Source organism: Brachyhypopomus gauderio, chromosome 2 (genome assembly GCF_052324685.1).
Source record: "Brachyhypopomus gauderio isolate BG-103 chromosome 2, BGAUD_0.2, whole genome shotgun sequence".
Classification (NCBI taxonomy): Eukaryota; Metazoa; Chordata; class Actinopteri; order Gymnotiformes; family Hypopomidae; genus Brachyhypopomus; species Brachyhypopomus gauderio.
In genome coordinates this window covers 47,015,940-47,039,282 of record NC_135212.1, presented here as the reverse complement: position 1 = coordinate 47,039,282, position 23,343 = coordinate 47,015,940, and the positions used below count along the sequence as shown (strand labels likewise).

The 23,343-nt window shown below is 38.6% G+C and overlaps 1 long non-coding RNA gene across 1 annotated transcript; it reads left to right on the top strand.

Moving 5' to 3' along the window:
* The first annotated feature begins 7,300 nt into the window (after nt 1–7,300).
* LOC143508506 (uncharacterized) lies at nt 7,301–13,637 on the top strand. Its single transcript, XR_013129367.1, has 3 exons — nt 7,301–7,360; nt 7,860–7,957; nt 13,392–13,637. It is a non-coding gene; the product is annotated as an uncharacterized LOC143508506 (long non-coding RNA).
* The last annotated feature ends 9,706 nt before the right edge of the window (nt 13,638–23,343 follow it).

The following is a 23,343-nucleotide window of genomic DNA, read 5'->3' as shown; positions in this document are numbered from 1 at the left end:
TCGTCAGGTAAATGTTCCTTCCCTTGTTTTTGAGGGGTGTTTCTTTATACTACCACATATCGTTTCGGACAACACTGCAAAGAATGTCTCCACTGCCCGCATGTCAAGCGTGTGCTCAACACATCTGACCAATCACACGCAGATTTCAGTTAATAATGTGGTGGGAAAACACTGAAAAAAAGTTATCTCCACTTTTTTTGTGGAAACGGCAGGCAATTGACCAAGCTGTATTGCGTTCTATTTTGGTACTATTTTGTGATCATTTAATAATTGGTTATAATAAAAGTTTTATTTATAAAGCATTGTTATGCAGCATTTTTACTCATCACAAGTGCTTAACAATGTCAATAATGAAACAAAATGTTATAAAATTAGTATTAAGCTATTAATTAATTAATAATGTAAAAAATATATATGGGGAGCCGTTTGGGAGCCGAAAGAGCCGGCTCTCCACAGTAAGAAGAGCCATTAGAGCCGCATCTCAAAATAGAGCCGAAAATCCCATCACTAAGGCTTACACCTTATTACACTTAAACAAAAATGTATATGATACATATTAACAAATATATTAAGATATTAAATATCAGTCCTAGTACATTCTCAGTCATGATATATATTAAGATATTAGTCACAGTATATTAATCAGTATGTATTTGTTTTCCCATTTCTAGTTTTTGTATTTTATTTTATTTTTGTTCCTGTTATATATGTTTCATAGCCATAGCCAGAACACTGCTCTCTGGAAAAATCCTTCTTAACAGAGTAGAGTGTCTTTCTCTCTCTCTCTCTCTAATATATATATATATACAGTGAGGAGAACAATTATTTGATTTAGCTGGTTTTCACACTTGCAATGCATGTAGAAATCTGTAATTTTTATCATAGGTGCTCTTCAAGTGTGAGTGATGGAATCTAAAAACAAAATCCAGAAAATCACACTGAATGGGGGGGGGTGTAAAATGGACACAAATTAAGTATTATATCGTGATCGATCGATCGCCAGTGGTTGGCGCCAGAGCAAACTAGTAACTCATTGAATCATAGATATGGATCAGAGGTAAATAAACTAGATTTTTTTTTCTTCGGCGTGAGAAATCGGATTTGTGGCATGAGAGTGTGTGAAGATAGTCAAATGCGTGTGTCTCACGCTCAATGCGTGAGAGTTGGCAAACCTGAAATGACGTCACAATACATGACGTTGTTAATTAGTAGAATTCCTTTTCTATAGTAACGACATTAACACAACATAACCCGACGTGTATATAAGGCCGTCGGCAAGGCAGTGGACACCAGTAAGATATTTGTTGAGAAAGAGACTACCACAACTACGGATATGAAGAAAATGAAATGTAACAAGATTGGCACAGTTGGAAGCATGAAGAAAGGCAAGTGTCTTCCAGGGCCTTCCAGACCTTCTGAGCTCTACTACAGGGGCAAACTGGGAGAGAGACTTGGACAACCATTCCCAACATTTGACCTGTGGGATCCCTACATGAACCTGACAGACTGGACCTATTGCAATCTGCATGATCCTCACCTGAAGGGATTCTTTAGCCAGTCAAGCAGAAAAAGGTTACTTCTTAAAGACTGGACCTATTGCAATCTGCATGATCCTCACCTGAAGGGATTCTTTAGCCAGCCAAGCAGAAAAAGGCTACTTCTTAAACACGGCCTCATTACTCATGATGAGAAGGTGCTGTGCTCTCGGAAGGAGTACTGCCAGTACATGAGATATCTGAAGGCTGTTGAGCAGAGCTGGGAAAAGCTGCGTCTGGAAGGTCAAGACCTGCACCACCTGGAGGACCTGAGCCGATCTCGCTCCTCAAGGCCTCTCCCTGTGTCCACTGGTTCTGGATTCAGGAGGGCTTGGCAGGCAGTGACAAAGACTGACCTGATCCGATCTCGCTTCTCAAGGCTTCTCCCTGTGTCCACTGGTTCTGGCTTCAGGAGGGCTTGGCAGGCAGTGAAAAAGACTGTCCGCTTTGGCAAACAATCTAATAAAATTTGCCCTGAGAATAAAAAAATAAAATAAAAAAGAAAGAGGAGAAATTGTACAGCATCACAGCTGAACATTCAACCAATTAATACAGTAGTGGACAGTGAAGAGTGGGATAAGAAAGAAGATGGAGTGCAGTAAGAATGCGATGGAAAGTGAAAATCTGAGAAGAAGTGGACAGGAACAAACAAAGAATGACACACAGACACTGCGTGAACAGCAGGAGATGTTGTATATGAGAATTGAGAATAATATCCAAGATGATCAAAGCTCAAAGAAAGGGAGAAGGTGAGGCAGCAAGAGTGGGAGAGGGAGAGAAAAACACTGACGGAATGTCAGAAAGAGTTTGAGAAGATGAAGTCGAATGTAGAAGATGTAAATCTTCTAATGGAGCAAGAAATTAAGAGGATGGGGGATGAAAGGAAGAGAGATCAGGAAGAGTTGAGAAGGGATAAGGCTTCATGCCGCCTGAAGGTGAAGCAAATGGTGGATAGAGCGTTTGAGAAAAAAGATGGAAAACCTGAGAGCTCTGAGAAGAGAACGCTGGGACGATGGTGGAAGAGTTGGAAGAAGAACCACGAGCACTGCAGGAGCCAAGAGAGCAGCGGCCAAGAGGACCAAGACAAAAGCTCAGCCAATAGAGCAGAACTCTCATCCTGCCCCAGCAGAAGCAACCCAGAGAGTCAGAGCTCTGCAGACCGAGGGAGAGGCTCCTCAAGGCCTCTCCCTGTGTCCACTAGTTCTGGCTTCAGGAGGGCTTAGCAGGCAGTGAAAAAGACTGTCCACTTTGGCAAACGATCTAATAAAATTTGCCCTGAGGGAAAAAAAAAACATTCTGGAGTTGTTATTCCCAATGAATCAGGGTAATTAGGATGCTTTAAAACAGCTTGGACTATTTGGAATGGTATAGAACTTTGGATTTTCCTATATACTGTGACAGTTTTCAAAGGGTATGAATAATTTTGGACATGCCATTTTTTGTTCAAATGTGAATAAAAGCTGAGAAATATTTTTTCCCACAATGATGCCTCTTGTACATCATCGTATTATCTCCTGGGAGATGCCTGTGTCATTTCCAGTCAAAAATACAATTTCTAAATAAAATTAAATTTAAGTCAAAATTTGCCAGGGGTATGAATACTTTTGGGCATGACTGTATATATATATAATATAATAATTTTTTAAAGCATTCAAGTGCCTCTCCAAAAAGAATTATGTGGCTAGCCTCACGAAAGTGTCAACCTGCAGTAGCCAGAGTGTCAGTTCTTGCTAGATTAGCACTGATGGCAGGAACAACAAACCTGAAAAACAAATCAGAGATGGATGAATGCAGGGGCGGACTAGTGTTGTCACGATACTAAGAATTACAACTTCGATACGATACTTTAAAAAGTATTGAAATTCGATACGATTTTCGATACCAAAGTCAGATACTGTGTTCATTTCCGTTTTAAAGGCTTTTTATTTATTTTTTATAAACAAACAAATGAATATTGTATTTTGTTTCACAAATGTCAAATAAATAAAAGGTGTAGTCCCTACCACATTAAAACAGAAAAATAAATAATTGCACATTAATATAAATTAACATAAATAATAGTAGTGCACTCTGGAATTCACATTTAGAAGTTAAAAAAGGCTAGTGCAAAAAGTGTATTTTAAGTATACTTTAAACAACTTTAACTCTTTAAGTAACTAAAACTTCAGTATTAGAGTTCAGTATTCATAGATGATTGATCCATTGTAGTACGATCACTCTTTTTTTCTCCCTGTATGCTGTCGCACTTAAGCCTGGTTTATACTTGACGTGCCGCGAGCGGCGTGAGGGTCCGTGCGGCGAAAATGACGTAATCGCTGTGGCTCCGCCCGTGCGCGAGGGCCTCGCGCGCTGTCGCGCTCCTCTCGAATTTTGTAACTTCGCGCGCGCGCCGCGCTTCAGCGCGATGGACAAAGACGTTTGCCGGGTTCATACACCTTTACAAGGTGGAATTAAAGCACTTGTACGGCACTTTAAAGGTCCATTTCAATATTTTCCAGCACGATAAACATAATTAAGTTAAATATTAATACATATACTCGAAATGATTCGAAATAACTCGCTTTTTCATCACATTATTTAATGGTGGTTTATTTTCAAAACGCCCAATCTTAACGTCTTCACGTTCTCTCATGTTTCGTCCTGGAATTACAAGAGGCTCGTATTTGTTAACGTAATTTCAACATTTTAATGTACTTTAGCCTAAATTCCAGCACTTTTCAAACCTGAAACACTAAGCAACATTAAAATGCGTCAAGTAAATGTTCATTCCCCTTTTTTTGAGGGGTGTTTCTTTATACTATCACATATCATTTCGGACAACATTGCAAAGCCATATTTATGTTTGATGCCTGGTGTATATATACGGTCTCTGGTCAGGTAAAAATGTTCTTTCCCCAGTTTTGCAGAGGTTTTTTATTCTCCACTGCCACCTATTGCCACCTATCGTTTCGGAGAACACGGAGAACATTTTGACCATGATGCTTTGCAGATTTACAGTAGGCTAACATGCTGTAAACAGGTTCTACAGTAAGAATTTGATCATTTATAGTAATAATGCTGTAAAAACTACAGTAACATGCTGTAAACAGGTTCTATAGTAAGAATTTGATCATTTACAGTAATAATGCTGTGAAAACTACAGAAATTGATTACAGTGAGGCTGCTTGGCCGGGGAACAGGAGCCTTTTGCTGTGGAACTACCCTGCGACCAACGGGCCGCCCAATGGAGGATGGGTTGCCTTTTGAGTCTTGGTCCTCCCGAGGTTTCTTCCTAATCCCCACCCTATAGGGAGTTTTTCCTCGCCACTGTCGCCTTTGGCTTGCTCATTAGGGATCTTGACACATACGATTGTAAAGCTGCTTTGTGACAACGTGTGTTGTGAAAAGCGCTATATAAATAAATTTGACTTTGACTTTAACAAGTATTTGATACGCTGCAGATTTTGCTGGTTTTCACACTTGCAATGCATGTAGAAATCTGTAATTTTTATCATAGGTGCTCTTCAAATGTGAGTGATGGAATCTAAAAACAAAATCCAGAAAATCACACTGAATGACTTTTAAATTATTAATTTGCATTTTATTGCAGGAAATAAGTATTTGATACATCAGAAAAACAAAACTTAATACTTGGTACAGAAACCTTTGTTTGCGATTACAGAAGTAAGATCTTTCCTGTAGTTCTTTACAAGGTTTGCACACACTACAGCAGGGATTTTGGGCCACTCCTCCATAGAGATCTTCTCCAGATCCTTGAGGTTTCTAAGCTGTCGCTGGGCAACACAGAGTTTCAGGTGTCTCCACAGATTTTCGATCAGGTTCAGATCTGGAGACCTGGAGATGCTTATAAAAAAAAAAAAAAAAACAGGTTTTTTACAAGTTTTTCCCAATAAATTTTACAATTTTTCCTGTATTTTAAAATGGCAGGGAAAGTGTATTACAATTACCAGAACAAACTGTTTATTTAAAAATGTCATGTGATTTAACAAGAAAAATCTCTATAAATTAAATACATTATAAATCTGTTTTTAAACTATTTTTATATAATAATTTTAACTAAACAAACTGTAAAAAGAAAGTAATCTTGATTAATCTTATTGAGACAAAGTAATAGAATCTTCTGGAATTTTACAAAAATATATTTTGTTATGGTGATATATCACTGTCAATACATTACAATACTGTTAATAAAATGCATAATTGCAAGGAAATATTACAAGACAACATTGATGCATGTTTTAATTTAAGTTTTGACATGTTAAATATGTGATTTTCACGTTATAAAAATTGTTATCTACTGTTATCTACAGGCACTTTCAAGTCCAAGTAACAACCTGCAAACAGCTTTCAAAATGAAAAATACTGAAAGCAAATTTGCCAATATTGTTCTTAGCTTGTCTATACTGATTTGTACTGGGTTACCAGGATATCATCAGCATCCAAAACAGAACATAAATTAATATATGTATGTGTGTTTGTACAAACATGTTTATATATGTTATATATATATTTATAGCAACAGAGCAACAGGCCTGGAATTGGGCCATGGTCTTCCATCGTATTGTGAATACCTTCATGTAAAATTCATATTATAATATAAAATACTCTTAACCCTGTAAAGCCTTCCATATCATATATGATAAGTGATATTTGGACCCATCTCTTTCAAAAGCTATCGCATAAAAAATTACCAATAGAAATGTACATCTCTTCCAATAACTGTTTTTGAGCCCCCATTGGACAATGAGTGAAGTACAAGTGTTTGAATGCGGTTTTTTGTACCATAGAGTTTTGGCAGCTAGCATCGTGAGGAGTTGTGGGAAAGTTTCAAGCGAATTGTGATCAATTTAGGCAGTCTAAGGTATGATACAAATATAAAGTTTATTACATATGTGAATATGAGCATTAAGGGCACTAAAATAACTTTTTGATGTTTTAAAAAAACACAAATTATCCTAATTTGAGTTTGAGAATATGCGTATCAGATTTGATTCTCCAGGTATTATTGCAATTAGTTATTTGTTGAATGTTGATAAATAAATACATAAATATGCCAATTCAAATAATACATTAGAAAAAAAGTAATACACATTAAGCAAGGCTTCTAACTATTATTTATATTACAGAAATTCTATTTTTTTCCTTTAGATGTACAAAATATTGAGTGTACAGGATGTGTTGGCTCAGATTTTACGTTTTGAAAGAAAAAGACTTGTTTGAAAATTATTTTGTTAACTTCATGAAATCTGTTTTCATTAAAAACGTTTTAACTGATATAATAAATAAAAGAGAATAAAAGAGAATAAATGCTGCATCCAGTATCACAGAAATCACAGACACATTGTTTTATAGAATGTTTAAATAGATTCCATACGTAAACGCAAATCCCTACTTTATCATATGTGATACATTAAGGATATATGTTATCCAAAAATAAAAAAATTGTGATTTTTAGTTAAAGGTTAACAAAAAAATGCATGATTTTAAATAAATTGGAATTTTTAAATGATTATTTTATGTGTCAGGTCTTATAGGGTTAATTTAAGTCTATATATTTAAAAAATGATTCTATGCATAATAAATAATTCTTATATAATATTTTATTTGTTTGTTTATTTTAAATGTGAATTTGATTGGAAATAAATGTCAAACGAATTCTGCCGACAGAATGCTGAACACTTCTGTTTTTAGCAAATTATTTTCTGGGCAATTGATTTGCAGCCAATCAGAGTCAAAAGCTCGTTGCACCGGGAAGCAAACCATAATGGAGACAGCAGCTGCACTGTTCACGCGTGTTCCAGGAGAGAGAGCATCGCGTTTGTGAGGTAAACTAAGAACTTAAGTACTCGAATAAAATATTGCAAACGTCTGAATCCTACTTAGGGGTGTACATTTTGATTGCCTACCAAAAACAGCGCATTATATTGGTTAACGTTACATTAATTAGCTAGCATCTAGCCGGAGGACCTAGCTAAAGAACATAGCACCTAGCCAAGGGCCTAGCACCTTACTAGGGGACTTAGCACCTTGCTAGGGGACTTAGCACCTTGCTAGGGGACTTAGCACCTTGCTAGGGAACATAGCTCACTAGCTAAGTTGTATCTGCTATTTGAAAAGTTAGCAAAACTTTTTGGGAAGCCGTATTGCGAAGGTTATGTACATTATTTTTGTAGGAATGTGTTAGGTTGTATTTGTGGCTGTCCTTGTACAGGTAAAGTTAGACCAACCATAGATGATTCTGTGTTAGCCGCTGTTAACCGTTATGATTTTTATTTACTAGACTCAAGCATTTGCAAACTCACTTTTGTCACTTTTTCCCCACAGCTGCAGTACCAGTAATTGGGACGTTTGCTAGCTAACTGAGGCTCCTGGAATAAACATTACAACTGCCAGAAGTCTCCACGCTCCAGCATTACACTCAAGTAAGCTTGGATTGCAGCATGACGAGTCATGTTGAAGTTTTCACATGTGGCATTTCTTTGAAAACAGTGAAAGGATATGTAAATCATCAAGAATTGCATAAGCATGAAACACATGGTACATATGCCTGCTGTATAGTTGGCTGCAAATTAAGGTTTACCAAATATAACTCCTTTAAAAGTCACATTTATCGCCACCATAAACAGCCAGAGTATGAACCATTACAGGGCTTACTGAAATGTGAAAAATGTAATTGCCAGAAACAATGTGTTGATCTGAAAGATCTTTTAGACCATTTGAAGTCTCATGTTTCAAAGTTGTGCAGTGCCCATTCAAAGGTTGCAGCAAACCATTTTCATCAAGGTCATCTTTTAGTGCACACATTTGTAGAAAACATAAAAATGCTACACCTATGCAAGTCTTGGATGTACATTTTGTTCATTCTGTGGCTAGCCAGTCTTCAGTTTTCTCAGTGTCAGTCAGATGAAAGTGTAATACATGATGAGCCTGAGGATACCCTGGACCCAGTTAATATGAATGGGTTATATATGAGAAATGTGTGCATGTTTTCCATGAAGTTGCAGGCCAAGTACCTTGTACCTTCCTCCACTATATAGATGATTGTGGAGGAAGTAAACAGTCTCAATGATGTGGGTCACAAGTACACAATAAATCAAATTAAAGGTGCCCTACAAGCTAATACAAACTTGACAGATGTCTTGACAAGTGTAAATGACACAAGTTTGCATCAATCCTGTAGCCCTGCAATTGCTACTGAGTATTTGAGAAGGCAATATTTTCAGACAAAGTTTTCTTATGTGCATCCTCAAGCTATTAGTTTAGGGACTGATGAAAACCATAAGGAACAGTTTGCGCAGTATATCCCAATCAAAGAGACTTTGAAAGCTCTACTTAAAGACCCTCTTGTGTGGAGAAGGGGTAGCAGCATTTTGTGGACTGGCATGTGACGTTTTTATGCCACTGGCATAAAAGGAAATGACGTTTCACGTGCCACTGGCACTTCCGGTGTCCTTTGGTATATGCCACTGTCTAAGGGCAATATACTCGACTTTTAGTGGACTTTCCCACTTTATAAAGTTTCCGAAAGAAAAAAACATTAGGCTAAAAGGCTAAGCTAACGTTACCTGAGGTAGTAGTGTACCTTTAGGAAACGTACAGCTAAGTGCGATATACCCGAGCGGAATATGCCACTACCAGCGTAAAATGCCACTACTAATATGCCACTACCGAACGTAATATGCCACTACCGAGCGTAATATGCCATTGCTAATATGCCACTACCGAGCGTAATATGTCACTACCGAGCGTAATATGACACTACCGAGTGTAATATGCAACTGCTAAGTCAGATATGCCGCTGCCGAGCGTAATATGCCACTGCTAAGTCAGATATGCCACTGTTGAGTGGAATATGACACTGCTGAGTGCAGTACCATGGCCCGGTTGGAATATGCCACTGCTGAGTCCGATATAGCACTGCTGGATGGAATATGCTACTGCTGAGTGGAATAGGCTACCAGAAAATCAGTAACTGTGATCATGTACATCTAATCCTTAAAATAATACAATGTGAAAATAATAATTTGATGGTGCAAATGATTGTGCAAATTTTGACAATTTATCAGTCCAGTTATTTGTGTTAAAAAAAAAAAACAATTGTAGGCAATTTTGTAATTAAACAATTGTAGTCAATTAAACTACAATTTATTGCAATTGTGTATTGCCATTAAACGATAGACCCCATTCAGTTTACAATTTATTATGAACCACTTTAACCCATAAGATCCCAGACCCAGATCACCTTAATGGAAAATTATGTGGGATTGAAAACCGACTGAATGGACTACAAGGAACACATTTCTGAATTTGTTTTTGAGATTTTACCTTTTAGTATCAAAGATCTGTAATGTTACAAATATGTCACATCGGGTCTTTGTGGTATATTTATTCCTAGTCTGAAAATACATCAAGTTGATTTGTTGACTTGAGTTTTTTCTTAGTAAATCAGATTTTCCCTTTTATTTGCGTTTATAACACTGCTGGTTAAAACTAACAATATTATTTTTCAAATGTATTTGTTAACATGTAATTTTATACGGTTTGCAGTTTTTATATCATATTGTGTGTGTGACTGTGTGTGTTTGTGTGTGTGTGTGTGTGTGTGAGATGCTGTGTATGTGTGACTGTGTGTGTTTGTGACTGTCTGTGTGTGTGTGGGTGTGAGAGAGAGAGAGAGATGCTGTGTATGTGTGTCTGTGTGTGTGTGAGAGAGAGAGATGCTGTGTCTGTGTGTGTGACTCTGTGTGTGTGTGTGACTCTGTGTGTGTGTGTGTGTGTGTGACTCTGTGTGTGTGTGTGTGTGTGTGACTCTGTGTGTGTGTGTGACTCTGTGTGTGTGTGTGACTCTGTGTGTGTGTGTGACTCTGTGTGTGTGTGTGACTCTGTGTGTGTGTGACTCTGTGTGTGTGTGACTCTGTGTGTGTGTGTGTCTGTGTGTGTGTCTGTGTCTGTGTGTGTGTCTGTGTCTGTGTGTGTGTCTGTGTCTGTGTCTGTGTGTGTGTCTGTGTCTGTGTGTGTCTGTGTCTGTGTGTGTGTCTGTGTCTGTGTGTGTGTCTGTGTGTGTGTCTGTGTGTGTGTGTGTGTGTGTGTGTGTCTGTGTGTGTGTGTGTGACTGTGTGTGTGTGTCAGCGTCTGTGTGTGTGACTGTGTGTGTGTGTCAGCGTCTGTGTGTGTGTGTCAGCGTCTGTGTGTGTGTGTCAGCGTCTGTGTGTGTGTGTCAGCGTCTGTGTGTGTGTCAGCGTCTGTGTGTGTGTCAGCGTCTGTGTGTCAGCGTCTGTGTGTCAGCGTCTGTGTGTGGGACTGTGTGTGGGGGACTGTGTCTGTGACTGTGTGTGTGTGTGTGTGTAAGAGAGAGAGATGTAATTGTGGTTGTGGTTCTTCAGGGTCTTCATCTGAGCTCTCTTCACATCCCTCAAACTCACTGTCATCTCCAGTGATGATATTGAGTAAATCCTGAACACTGTATCGCTTATTGGAATTCATACTACAAATCATTAAAATTATGTTGAAATACGGTCAACATACAGTAAAAGTCTTATTTGTGTTAAATGTCACATAAAACCATGGAGTGATATACTGTTATGCAATAATTGTTTAATAATAAATTTTAATACTAAATTTATCTGAAATTAATTTGATTTTAGGTTTATATTTGTTTAAATATGCCTTGAATTGAACATCATCAGAAAATATTGATTGAAAACAATTGAATTAATTGATTCTTATTAGCATTTTTCTTATTGTGACATATGTCACATGGCATTTTACATAACTCTGAAGGTTAAAATCCCCATGTGACATATATGTCACAAGAACCTTTTCCTAACTTCTTTTTCATAATTTTGTTCAAGAAATTGGGTCAAAACAGAATATATGTAATATAGGACATGTTATTAAAAAGATAGAATAATTAAATGGGCTGGAACATACCTTTTATAAACAAAATCAGGCATTTTTAAAATGAGCAGATTTTGTGTATTGTGCCAATCAAGCACACCACCATTTTGGAAATGAGGTCACATGTACAAACAAATTCACAACTGTCACATGACTGCATCCAGGAAGTGTCCTGTGTGTCACTTAGGGATAGTATGAGTTAAAATGAAGGATTAACTTATAAGGAACACACCGACCATTTAAAGTGTTTGTAACATATTTGTCACCGTGGTATCTTATGGGTTAATTTGCCATAATATTCTTTTTCTGGGTAACATTCATGATATCAAATATCTATAAATTGAACGTGATAAAGAAAAACAAAACACAAAGCATCATGTCAAGTATCATGGTCCAATAGAGTTCTGGCCCTCGGTGTGCAGGGGCCTCATGTACGAACGGTGCGTATGCACAAAAACATTGCGTATGCTATGTTTCACGCAAACGGTCAGATGTACGTCAATTAGCGACACTTAGAGGTGATGCATTGAAATTACAACTATTAAGATATCCTTCACGCACACATTGCAGTAAGCCCTTATTAGTTAAAATAAAGTAAATTAATCAGACAATTAAATAGTAAATTAATCGGACAATTCTTTATTCTTTATTAGGATCCCCATTAGCTTCCACAATGTGGTCGCTAGTATTCCTGGGGTCCACAGAGAAACAAAATCAATTGAAATAAACAATCAATCAGAAATTAACATAAATCAGACAAATTCAACAGAAGACAAAAAAGACAAAACAGAAAAAATCCAAAAACTTAAGCACAAAATGAACGACAGAGACAGAGAACACCCCTACATTCATATAAGCTTAATCAAATTTTGTTTAAGTAACTTTTTAAAAGTAAATCTACTAATTATCAACCTGTCGTTTATAGGAAGCATATTCCAAGCCAAGAAAGACCTATAAAGAACAGTTCTTTTCATAAAATTCGATTTAGGACTTGGCACCACCAGCTGACCTGTGCTCACTTGACGTGTTTTATACCCATGACAAAAACCTGAAAACACAAATTTTTCATGAAAGAAATATGGAGTATTTTTCCAGATAACATTATGCATAAATAACAAAAGACAAGATTTCAATTTAGCTTCCACAGTTAACCATGATAATTGTCTATGCATTTCACACACATTAACACGATAAGAACAATGAAGAGCTAATCTGGCTGCCCTGTTCTGTACAATTTGAAGTTTTTTCAGATGTTTATCAGCAGCAATTGACCAAACCACTGGGCAGTACTCCAAGTGTGACAAATGTCATTGCCTTAGTGAAATAATCATTCAACGTGTTTCCACTTAGCCTAGATTATATAAACATGCATTAAATGATGTGCTGGAGTTTATGGGAGATGGCAGCGTTGGCATTACTGGAAGACATTGATAATGGCCGAATTCGCAGAGAGCGCGTTTTCCGTGACCATTATGATATTTTGGCACATGATGATGACTGGCTTATAAGCCGTTTCAGATTTCCAAGAGCTGTCCTCTTGTGCCGAGTTGGGTCCAGTTTTTAGAGAGAGAAACGCGAGGAGTCGCGCATTGCCAGTTCCTTTACAGGTGCTGACAACGCTTGGTTTCCTGGCAACTGGCTCATTTCAAAGAGAACTGGCAGACCGGTCGGGGATGTCCCAGTCATCTTTGAGACGGGCCATGCCAGCTGTTTTGGATGGAATCATCTGCATGTCAGCGAGGTCTATAAAGTTCCCGTATGATGCGGTTGACCAGGCAAACATTAAAGCGCAATTTGCAGCGATAGCCGGTTTCCCTAATGTAATCGGAGCGATCGACGGCACACACATTGCTATAAAGGCACCATCTGAGGAGGAATTTGCTTATGTGAATAGAAAGCACTTTCATTCCATAAACGTGCAAATCATCTGTGATGCAAAAATGTGCCTTACTAATGTAGTGGCACGGTGGCCTGGATCAACCCAATGATTCGCACATCCTTACAAACAGCATAGTTGGGATAAGATTACAAGCTGGCAGAGTGCGTGACGGGTGGCTTCTTGGTAAGTAACACATTTAAAGCATTTAAATAAAAGCATTTGACATTTCCAGCTTAGAATAATTCATTTAAAACATGGGTAATTGTTACATTACTTAGGAGACAGCGGCTACATGCTCAAGACGTGGCTGATGACCCCCCTTTGTAATCCACAGACTGACCGGGAGCAGAGATACAATTCTCTCCATTCTCGCACCCGGTCAGTCGTGGAGAAGGCAATTGGGCAGCTGAAAAGCTGGTGGCGCTGGCTGGACAGGACCGTGGGAATGCTACTGTATCGGCCAGAGAATGTGTGTCGTATGGTGAGGGCATGTGGGGTCCTGCACAATGTTGCGCACAGGTATGCTGTGCTATTGTTGGAGGCGGTGGAGCAACCAGCGGACCCAGAGCCACAACAAATTAATGCACAGCCTAACCCAGGTTCCATACGAACAAGGCAACATGTCATAGCTACAATATAAAAAAGGTAAGAGACAGTATTCATTTATTAACGAATGAATTTATTGAGTTGCTGATTCTTGTGAGCACATCACAGATATTTCTTAGGTCTCTAGAAATTTCACCGATTCCCCTCACAATCTCGTCCTGTGATTGCAGGACAGCCGTAGTCAGTACACGGCCTGTTTGGGTAACACTCTGGTGATGCGTAGTCAGCTTGATGTCTGACCACTTTTTTTTTTTTTCCAGCCAGTGTGTGCCCTTCAGACCCCACAGCATTTACAGCCTCATGCACGCTGTCCCACTCCAACCTTTTACGCTTGGCCGTTATGCCCGAGGACAGCGTGCCAAACAAATATTTCTTTCACTTCTCTACTTCACTAATCAGCGTCTCCACTTCACAGTTAGTGAAGTTCTTTTTCTTTACACGTTTAGCCATATTTCGTGATAGATCAGAGAAGAAACGCCACCGGTGCAGGGCACATTTAAATAAATTTGCATATTTATAGGGGGCATGTCACAGGATGAGTCAGCCACACTCTCGTGTGCGCTCAATTCCACTTTGATTGGGACGTACAAAAGAAATGTGCGTGGATTCCGGCGTAAGCACGGTTTGATAAATCTGGATTTTTTTTATGCGTATGCCATTTTCTGGATTTGTACGTACGCCAATTTTTTGTAAGAAATCCACGCAAGTCTTTATACATGAGGCCCCAGGTCCGGACTTAAGTCTTAAAGCCTACAGATAACGAGTACCAGATCAGTCTTATGTGAGTGTTTGGTACTTGCAGTCAGTTGTTACAAAACTAATACTTTTAATCCAGTGATTCTCAATTATTTTCTGTTAAGCCCCCCCTAGGAAGAAGAAAACATTTTGCCCCCCCCCAAAAAAAAGGGAGACATATACACACACTCACTCCACCACCACCCTAGTCACTACTATCTGCCGCGACTGTAAATTCTGTGGGCGTATAAACCCCATACATGACAAAATGGGATAAAAATGTTTTTATACACCCACTGTAGTATCATTTAGGCCTATCTATAAAAGTAAGTACACCTTAATAAGGTCCTTATTAACACTGAAGAAATAACAAATAATTATTTTATTAACTTTGATTTTTAATTTGTAACAGAAACAATTGCATCATGAAGTGAAGTGCATCAGTTTGCATGAAATGGAAAAAAAAATGAGATCCCTATTTAAACTAGAAACATTTTTGAACTGACTGGCATTTGATACTAAACAATTTAATTAAATAAAATCAATAAATAATAATAAATTCAACTTGATCAGCAACATTAATTCAGGAGCACAATATATTAACACTTTAAACCTACAAAACATGCAATGCAACAATTTGTGCTGTTTTTTTTTTATATCAAATTGAGTCAGAACTAATGGCTACAATGAGCCCGTTTTGCAGTGCACAGGTTTTCGAAGCGGGGTTTGAAGCATGACACTGCCACTCTCAGCTCCTGTTCAATGTTTAGCTGGGACCTGTACATGGTCTTTAGTGCAGCAACAGCAGAGAAGCCAGTCTCACAAAGATATGATGTTGCAAAAGGAATAAGGATGCCCATAGCCCTCTGCCCCAAGAGTGGATACTCCCTCTCTACACTCAGCCAGAATTCACTCAGTGTCTGTGATGTGAATCTCAGTCTCAATGTGGAGTCAGATGTCATGTCAATGAACTGGTCCTCCTCTGCAGAGCTGAAACCTGTAGGAGCTGGTGCATTGAAAGGATCTTGGACCCAATCAAACTGGGAACTTTTTTCAGGGAAGTACTTTTCAAAGAATTCCATCAATGATGATATATGCTGCTTGATACAGGGAATCACTGAGGTGGCATCATAGTCAGATGTGTCAACAAATTCATGCAGGTTCTCGAATGAATTTGTTTTTCCTTCATCGAGTTGCCTGCCCCACATGGCAAGCTTCCGCGTGAAAGAGTTGATCTTGTCTGTTACCTGAGGGAGGTGTTTATCTTTCCCTTGAAGCTGGAGATTCAGTTCATTAAGCCTTCCAAATATGTCACTCAGGTAGGCCAATTTCCCCAGGAAGTTCTCATCACCAAATTTTACTGCAACTTCATACTTGTGCTCCTGAACCAAAAACATTCTTATCTCCTCTCTGAGCTCAAAAACTCGGGACAAAACTTTTCCTCGTGACAGCCACCGTGCTTCACTGTGAAATAGCACAGCTTGGTGTTCAGCTCCCATCTCCTCACAGATAGCAGAGAAGACTCTTGTTTTTAGTGGTCTGGTCTTTATAAAATTGACCACACCTATGATGTCAGTCATAACCTCACTTAATTCAGAGGAAAGGTGCCTTGAAGCCAATGCTTCTCTATGTATAACACAGTGTGTCCACTTAGCATTGGGTGAGGCCTTTTTGATGAGTGCCTGAACTCCTTTTCTCATCCCTGCCATGGTCTGTGCTCCATCACTGCAAACACCAATGCAGTTCTCCCATTTTAGTCCATTCTCAGTCAGAAAACAGTCCAGTATTTTGAATAGCTCTTCAGCTGTGGCTCTGTTTCTGACATTTACAAAAAAGTAGATCCTCACACAGGGAGTTTGTCATATCAAAACGTACATAAGACACAAACAAACAATCTTTGTTACTGTCTGTTGCTTCATCAAATTGTAGGGCAAAACGTTTGTCTTTGAGTTTATCTATCAGTTGCTCTTGAAGATCGTAAGCAATGTCATTTATACGTCTGGCAACAGTGTCATTGGACAGAGGGATAGTTTTTATTTTTGCAGCACTTTTGTCATCCAGCATGACAGAGACCATGTCTAACGCTGCAGGCAGTATCAGCTCCTCCGCTATGGTGTGGGGTTTTTTACACTGAGCAATTTGATACGCTACCTTGTAAGATGCTAACAGTGCTCGCTGGTTTTCTGAAGTAGCTTTCACAAAGCGGGATGATTGGTGTAAATATTCGTCACGTTTTCGATTAAAAAACTCAAGCGGCTTGTCAGCGTGATTGGGGTGTACCGTCTTTAAGTGACGCCTTAATTTATTTGGCTTCATGCTGTCCGCTGCCAACATTTTAAGACACAAAAGGCACACCGGTCTTTCTTCGTCTCCCACATTATTAACGGTAAAGCCAAGCGCTACATACGCTTCATCATATTTCCTCGTTTTAGATTTTTTGTTGGTGTCATTATCTTCTTCTCTCTGCGCCTTTCTTTTAATTCCTGTTAAATACTTCTCCATGTTGTCTCTTTATCGATGACTCCCCGCGCTCAGGCTGACAATGAAGCTGGTTTAAGCCTTGTTTATACTTTCACGAGCGCCGCTCGCGACGCGTCAAGTAGGCTATAAACTTGACGCGGCGCGAGGGTCCATTTCAATATTTCCCAGCACGTTAAACTTAATTAAGTTAAATATTTATACATATACTCAAAATGATTCGAAATAATTCGCTTTTTTATCACATTATTTAATGGTTGTTTATTCTCAAAACGCCCAATCTTAACGTCTTCACGTTCTCTCATGTTTCATCCTGGAATTACAAGAGGCTCGTATTTGTTTACAAGAAAACTGTTCAGTCAGACAGATATTTGTTGTGAAACGAATAGGGTTGCTACCTATGTCTGACAAAAACAAGGACACTGTCATACTTACACGGGGTGGCGAACGTAAAATGTTACGGGGGGGGGGGGGTGTTAAATGGACACAGCGAGAAAAAAAACAGATTTAAAGTGTGCAGATTTAAAACAGTCTAAATAGTCGTTAGAACTAAACTAGTGAAAACCGGGACATTAAATGATTTTTTTTGCCAAATACCAAATATTATAAAAGAAGGAAAACCGGGACAGCCCGGGAAAACCGGGACAGATGGCAACCCTAGAAACGAAGTAGTTACAATTTCAAGCATTTTCAAGTACTTTAGCCTAAATTCCAGCACCTTTCAAACCTGAAACACAAAGCAACATTAAAATTCGTCAGGTAAATGTTCCTTCCCCTGTTTTTGAGGGGTGTTTCTTTATACTACCACACATCGTTTCGGAGAACACTGCACAGAATGTGCCAAATATACAAATAAAATATACAAATATATTTGATTTTGATTTGAAAGTATAAGAGGTTCGAAGAGGTTTGCGCGAGGTGGGCGGAGTCGAGCGCTGCGGTCACTCGCGAAAGTAGGCTTAAACCAGGTCACATGCGCGCCCCCCCAGGCACTGCACTGCGCCCCCCCCCAGGGGGGCGCGCCCCACTATTTGAGAAGCACTGTTTTAATCCAACATGTAAGGAATTAATTAAAAATATATATTTAAACTGTTGTAGGTTAACAAAGTGAATTTTATTAAAAAGAAAAGAAAAGCCTTTATGAAAACTTAAAAATATGAACCTTAAGTTAAAATATTGGAAGATTTCTATACATCAGAAGAGTATTACAAACATTAATTAAAGTCAAGTAAATTTGTATTGTTACATGATGAACCTAAAATAAGGTGAATCATTGGAAAAAGACATTGTACTGTTACTTTCTGCCTCATGGCAAAGTTTATAGCCACACATGTAATAGTAATGAGTGAAAAGTACAAGATATTAAAACGTACTGTACCTTGATTTTTATAGCATAGCCAGAGGCAAGTAAAGTTTCTGCTGCATAGCGGAATATATGTTTCTCAATAATTTTGAGTGTAACCTTTGAGGGGGCAGGGCCACAGAAAAAAAACTTCATTAGTAACTGCAAGTGTTCTTATTTTGCCAAGAGTTGTGATTTTCATATTTTAGTGCATTTGTCCTGTTTAAGGGAACTATAATCACTGATATGCATGAATACTAGTTAAATATTTAAATTCTTTTTTAATTTATATAATTTTTTTTTACAAAAAAAAACCCTTGGCTTTGATTGTCAATGCTACTTTTGTCAGGGCTGGGTCCAGGACCATCCCTCCTGTCGCCACCAGAGGGAACCCACGAGCAAATACTCGTGGTAGTGTCAGGACTGGGTCCAGGACCAGCCCTCCTGTCGCCACTGGAGGGAACCCACGAGCTAATACTCGTGGGAGATGCAATCAGTGGTGAGGACCTGCAGCTGTGCCTTCCCCTATTTAATGGGCACGGTTGCAGTACCTCACTGCTGAGTTGTTTGTTGCCTCTCGCTCTTGCAGCCAGCCCTACTCCTGGTTATTGAGCAGTTCTCTCTCTCTCTCTCTCTCTCTCTCTCTCTCTCTCTCTCTCTCTGCTCTCTTCTCCTGCGCCCTTACTGGCCTTTCTCAAGTTTTCCCCAAGCTGTTTTCTTCTCTATATTTTTAGTTTTTATGCTTTTGTTTTCAGCCCTGGCTAGTTTTTATTTTGTTTGTTTGTGCTACTTTGATCACGACACGTCGAGTGGTTTCCTCCGTGTGCTATTTGTTTTCAGCCAGCTCCCTGGCTAGTTTTTATTTTGTTCGTTTGTGCTCCCTTTTTGTCACGACACGTCGAGTGCTTTCCTCCGTGTGTGTGTGTGTGTTCTCATTTTCTGAGTTTTTACTCAGTTTTCTTTTCCGTGTTTCCCGCTTAGTGACGGCGGTCTCAGTTTGTCGTGTTTTCTTTTGGGTTTTGCCCCTGGGTTCATCTCCTACAAAACCCCCGCGAGTCCCCTGTTCCCTGGGGGTTCGCGTTACAACTTTACTGTTTTAAAAAATTTAAATGAACCCATGTACAGCTCACCTGTTCAAGTGAAATTGTCAGTACAAAAACAAATACCTCTGGGAGCAACACGTCAAAAAGGAGGTCAAGGTTTGGGAAGTCATTTTGCATGTTTAGTGCCTTGGAAATTTTGTCAAGTAGCTGTTGTGTCTTATAGATAAGACATGGAACAATGAAGACAAATGTAATTGAATATAGCAAACAGAAGATACAGTAATGTTATATTAAACTTCAAATAAAAAAGGTTAAAAGATGTCCTCACTTACAACTTCATCACTGAAAGGGGTCATCCTTGGTTTGAGGCATTGTTTAAGTTTTGGTGAAGTTTGTGGGTGCTTCCAAAGGTACCAACGATTTGATCGCTTTTGTCCTTTGTAAAGAGCCCCATGTATGGCCTGAGACAGATTTTGTTACACACATTATTTATTAATAATCTATAAAACAAAAATCATTTAAAATCACTATCCAAAATTTTATCAGTTAATCAATGAATCAATTCAACATTCAATGGCTATGTGTGAACAATCTAAGTAAAAGCAAGCTCTAGGGGGAAATATATATTAATGAATAAATTACAAACTTCAACATTTGTTCAACTTTTCACTTCACCAGCTCACACAGTAAGAGTTGAAATACCTTAATTTCATCATCAGTTAACAAAGCCTCCAAACCATCCTTGAGTAGAGTGTTCAGGGTGCTGTGATACAGATACAATTTATTGATCCAAGAAAAACACTCACACAAATGCAGTTGCATACCTGTCATAGGTATATGGTTGTGTGATTTCACAGCCACACTTAAATGATCCACGTTTGACATCTGCCTCTGACACTCCAGCACAATCAGTGTGCAACCAGCCCTTGCACAAGTCACACTGAACCCACTGAATTGTGTCAACTTCAGGATAGAGAGACCTAAGATATGAATAGAAGTGAGATCACTTTGTATTTTTATCTACATTCCATAAACACATTGCATGAAGTACATACCATTTTTGGCCCACTTTTTGGAATGTACACACGTTCAGTTTACTGGCCATGCAATCTGTAGCATTTGTATTTGTCTTCTTAGTCTTTGCAGAGTCCTTTAAGAATGTAAGGTTAAAAATTATTATATAAAAAAATCTCAATATTACCAAAGGTAATAAAAAAAAGTTCAGGTACAGCAAGCTGGATTCTTTTCACTAACCTCTATAACTACATCTTTCACCAATGTAGCATGGTACCTCCGGAAATACTGTAGATGTGAATGTTTTAGTGATTCTGATGTCATTTGTTTCCCTTGTAGTTCCATCTCTGCCATCTGTTTGCCATAAAACACAAAACAATAGCTACAATGCCTATGGTCCCTGATACAATTATGGGTTTAGTAAACAAACAGACAGAAAAGATGAGTGAAAAATTATTAAAAAAAAAATAAGGCTACCCAGTATCAAAAGTGCAGAGGAACTGACTAGCTCCCAAAATTTGAAGTTTGCCCAATTGGAATATTTAGCTTTCTTTGGCTCAACTAATTTTTGCTTTGTAAAGGGTATTTTACAAAGCAGAATGTCTTAGTAAGCTGAATAATGCAAGCCCTGGACATGTCAGAAATCCTGCATCGTGAAATACATTTATTTATACACAAAATGAAATAAAGTGCAAGTGAACACTGGCTAGAGGGAATAGCTAGAGTGGTACAATCACACAATGCAGTTATGCCATTATCAATGAAACATTAGGCTTTAGAAAACGCATGTAGATCGAAGTGTGCTTAGTGGTTTTATTCACAAAGTTTTGGATAGAATGACTGCACTTTATCGGCCAAAAGCATTTTTTACAGTACACGTCTTTGCTTCATGAACACCGCTCCAGTACAACTGGTTAATTCTAACAAATCAAGCTTGACTTACAGTGCATACAAATACCCCACAGTTGTCAGAATCTTGCTGGTGCCACTGTGTTGAGTATTCCACTGTCCACTCTTTCAACTGCCAAACATCCTGAAAAACATGGCTAGAGGGGAGGGGGTGGGGGTAGTAAAAAAGAGACAGCACTCTTTCAACAAACACCCTGTGAGAGTAAGAGTGAGAGAAAAAAGCATTATGTTTAAATAAAAAATTAATATCACTCATAAAGAACTTGCCTCAGTAAATCCATATCCTTTGTCACAACCTCCTTGTACTTGTTCAGTGAATCATATATGCGAATCTTCTTTAAGTGTCCACAAAACACCTGTTAAAATAAATATCCCATTGGCTGCATATTAAGCCATTTACAGCAGATTGTACAACTCCACCTAGAGTAGAATATCTTGCACTAATCCAAAGAATGAAGTGGTTTCCTGACTCAGGGGATGAATGACCCACAATGCGAGGAAACATCACAGTACTGTCTGGTTGAAGATTCTATTTGTATAGAGTACAGCAGGTCCAGTCAATAATTGATCCATTTTATGCTGGTATTTTTTACAATTACAATTAAAATGTACAATTTAGGCTTGTCACGATACTAAGAATTACAACTTCGATACGATACTTAAAAATATATTAAAATTCGATACCAAAGTCAGATACTGTGCTAATTTCTGTTTTAAAGCCTTTTTATTTTTTTTATAAACAAATGAATGTTGCTTTGTGTTAAAAAATGCTTGAAAGTGTAACTTCATTTCACAACAAATAGCTGACTGATCGGTTCACTTATATGACGTTAAATACGAGCCTCTTGTAATTCCAGGACGAAACATGAGAGAACGTGAAGACGAAAATAAACAACCATTAAATAATGTGGTAAAAAAGCGAATAATTTAGAGTATATGTATAAATATTTAACTTATCCCAACAAACATGCGATATCAAAAAGACGTTAAAATCATGTCTGTATCACGTAGGTCAGTCCAGACCCATGTCTGGTGGACGTTCAAAACTGGTTCAAAATCTGACAGTGTGACTAGGACCTTAACCTTAACTTAACATGGACATCTATGACGAATTTTCTATCTGAACGTCTGCCTAGGACCTTTATTGGATGTCAGTGGACGTGCAAAAACTGCAACTGAACGGCAGCAATAGACGTTCAAAAGACGTTTAAAAAAGACGTCGCAAAAACTTTCATTCTGGCTTTTCAGTGGACGTCTTTTGAACGTCTGACGAAGTGTCTTTGCTCATGCTGGGAAATATTGAAATGGACCTTGAAAGTGACATACAAGTGTTTGAATTCCACAAGGTGTATGAACCCTGCAAACATGACTTTGTTCATCGCGCTGAAGCGCTGCGCACGCGAGGTCGTGCATCTCTCGAATTTTGTAACTTTGCGCGTGCCGCGCCTTCAGCGCAATGAACAAAGTCATGTTTGCAGGGTTCATACACCTGTATAAGGTGGATGTAACATGCAAGAACTAGGAGAAGGACACAGATGCTGCTGAGAGTCAGATTTATTGGTAGGAGTAGGAGTTTCCTCCCGTCTCCTAACCTAATCGGCTCGAATCGCTCTTTAATGGCGAGGCATTTCATTTACATTAACACTCGGAGCTTCAGACAACGAAATACTGCGAATGCAATGGTAAAACTCCTTGAGTGAACAATAGTACACAGACTAGTTACCCACACCTCTCAGACACGACAAGGAATACAAAAATATGAACGAGTTATTACACAAACAGTAAACAAACAAACGTATTCAAAAAGGACAATACAATAAACCGGACTAATGCAAAACAGACCTGGCGAAATCAACTAACTTCACTAACGAACCATCAGGAAACAATAACGCGTTGACTCAATAA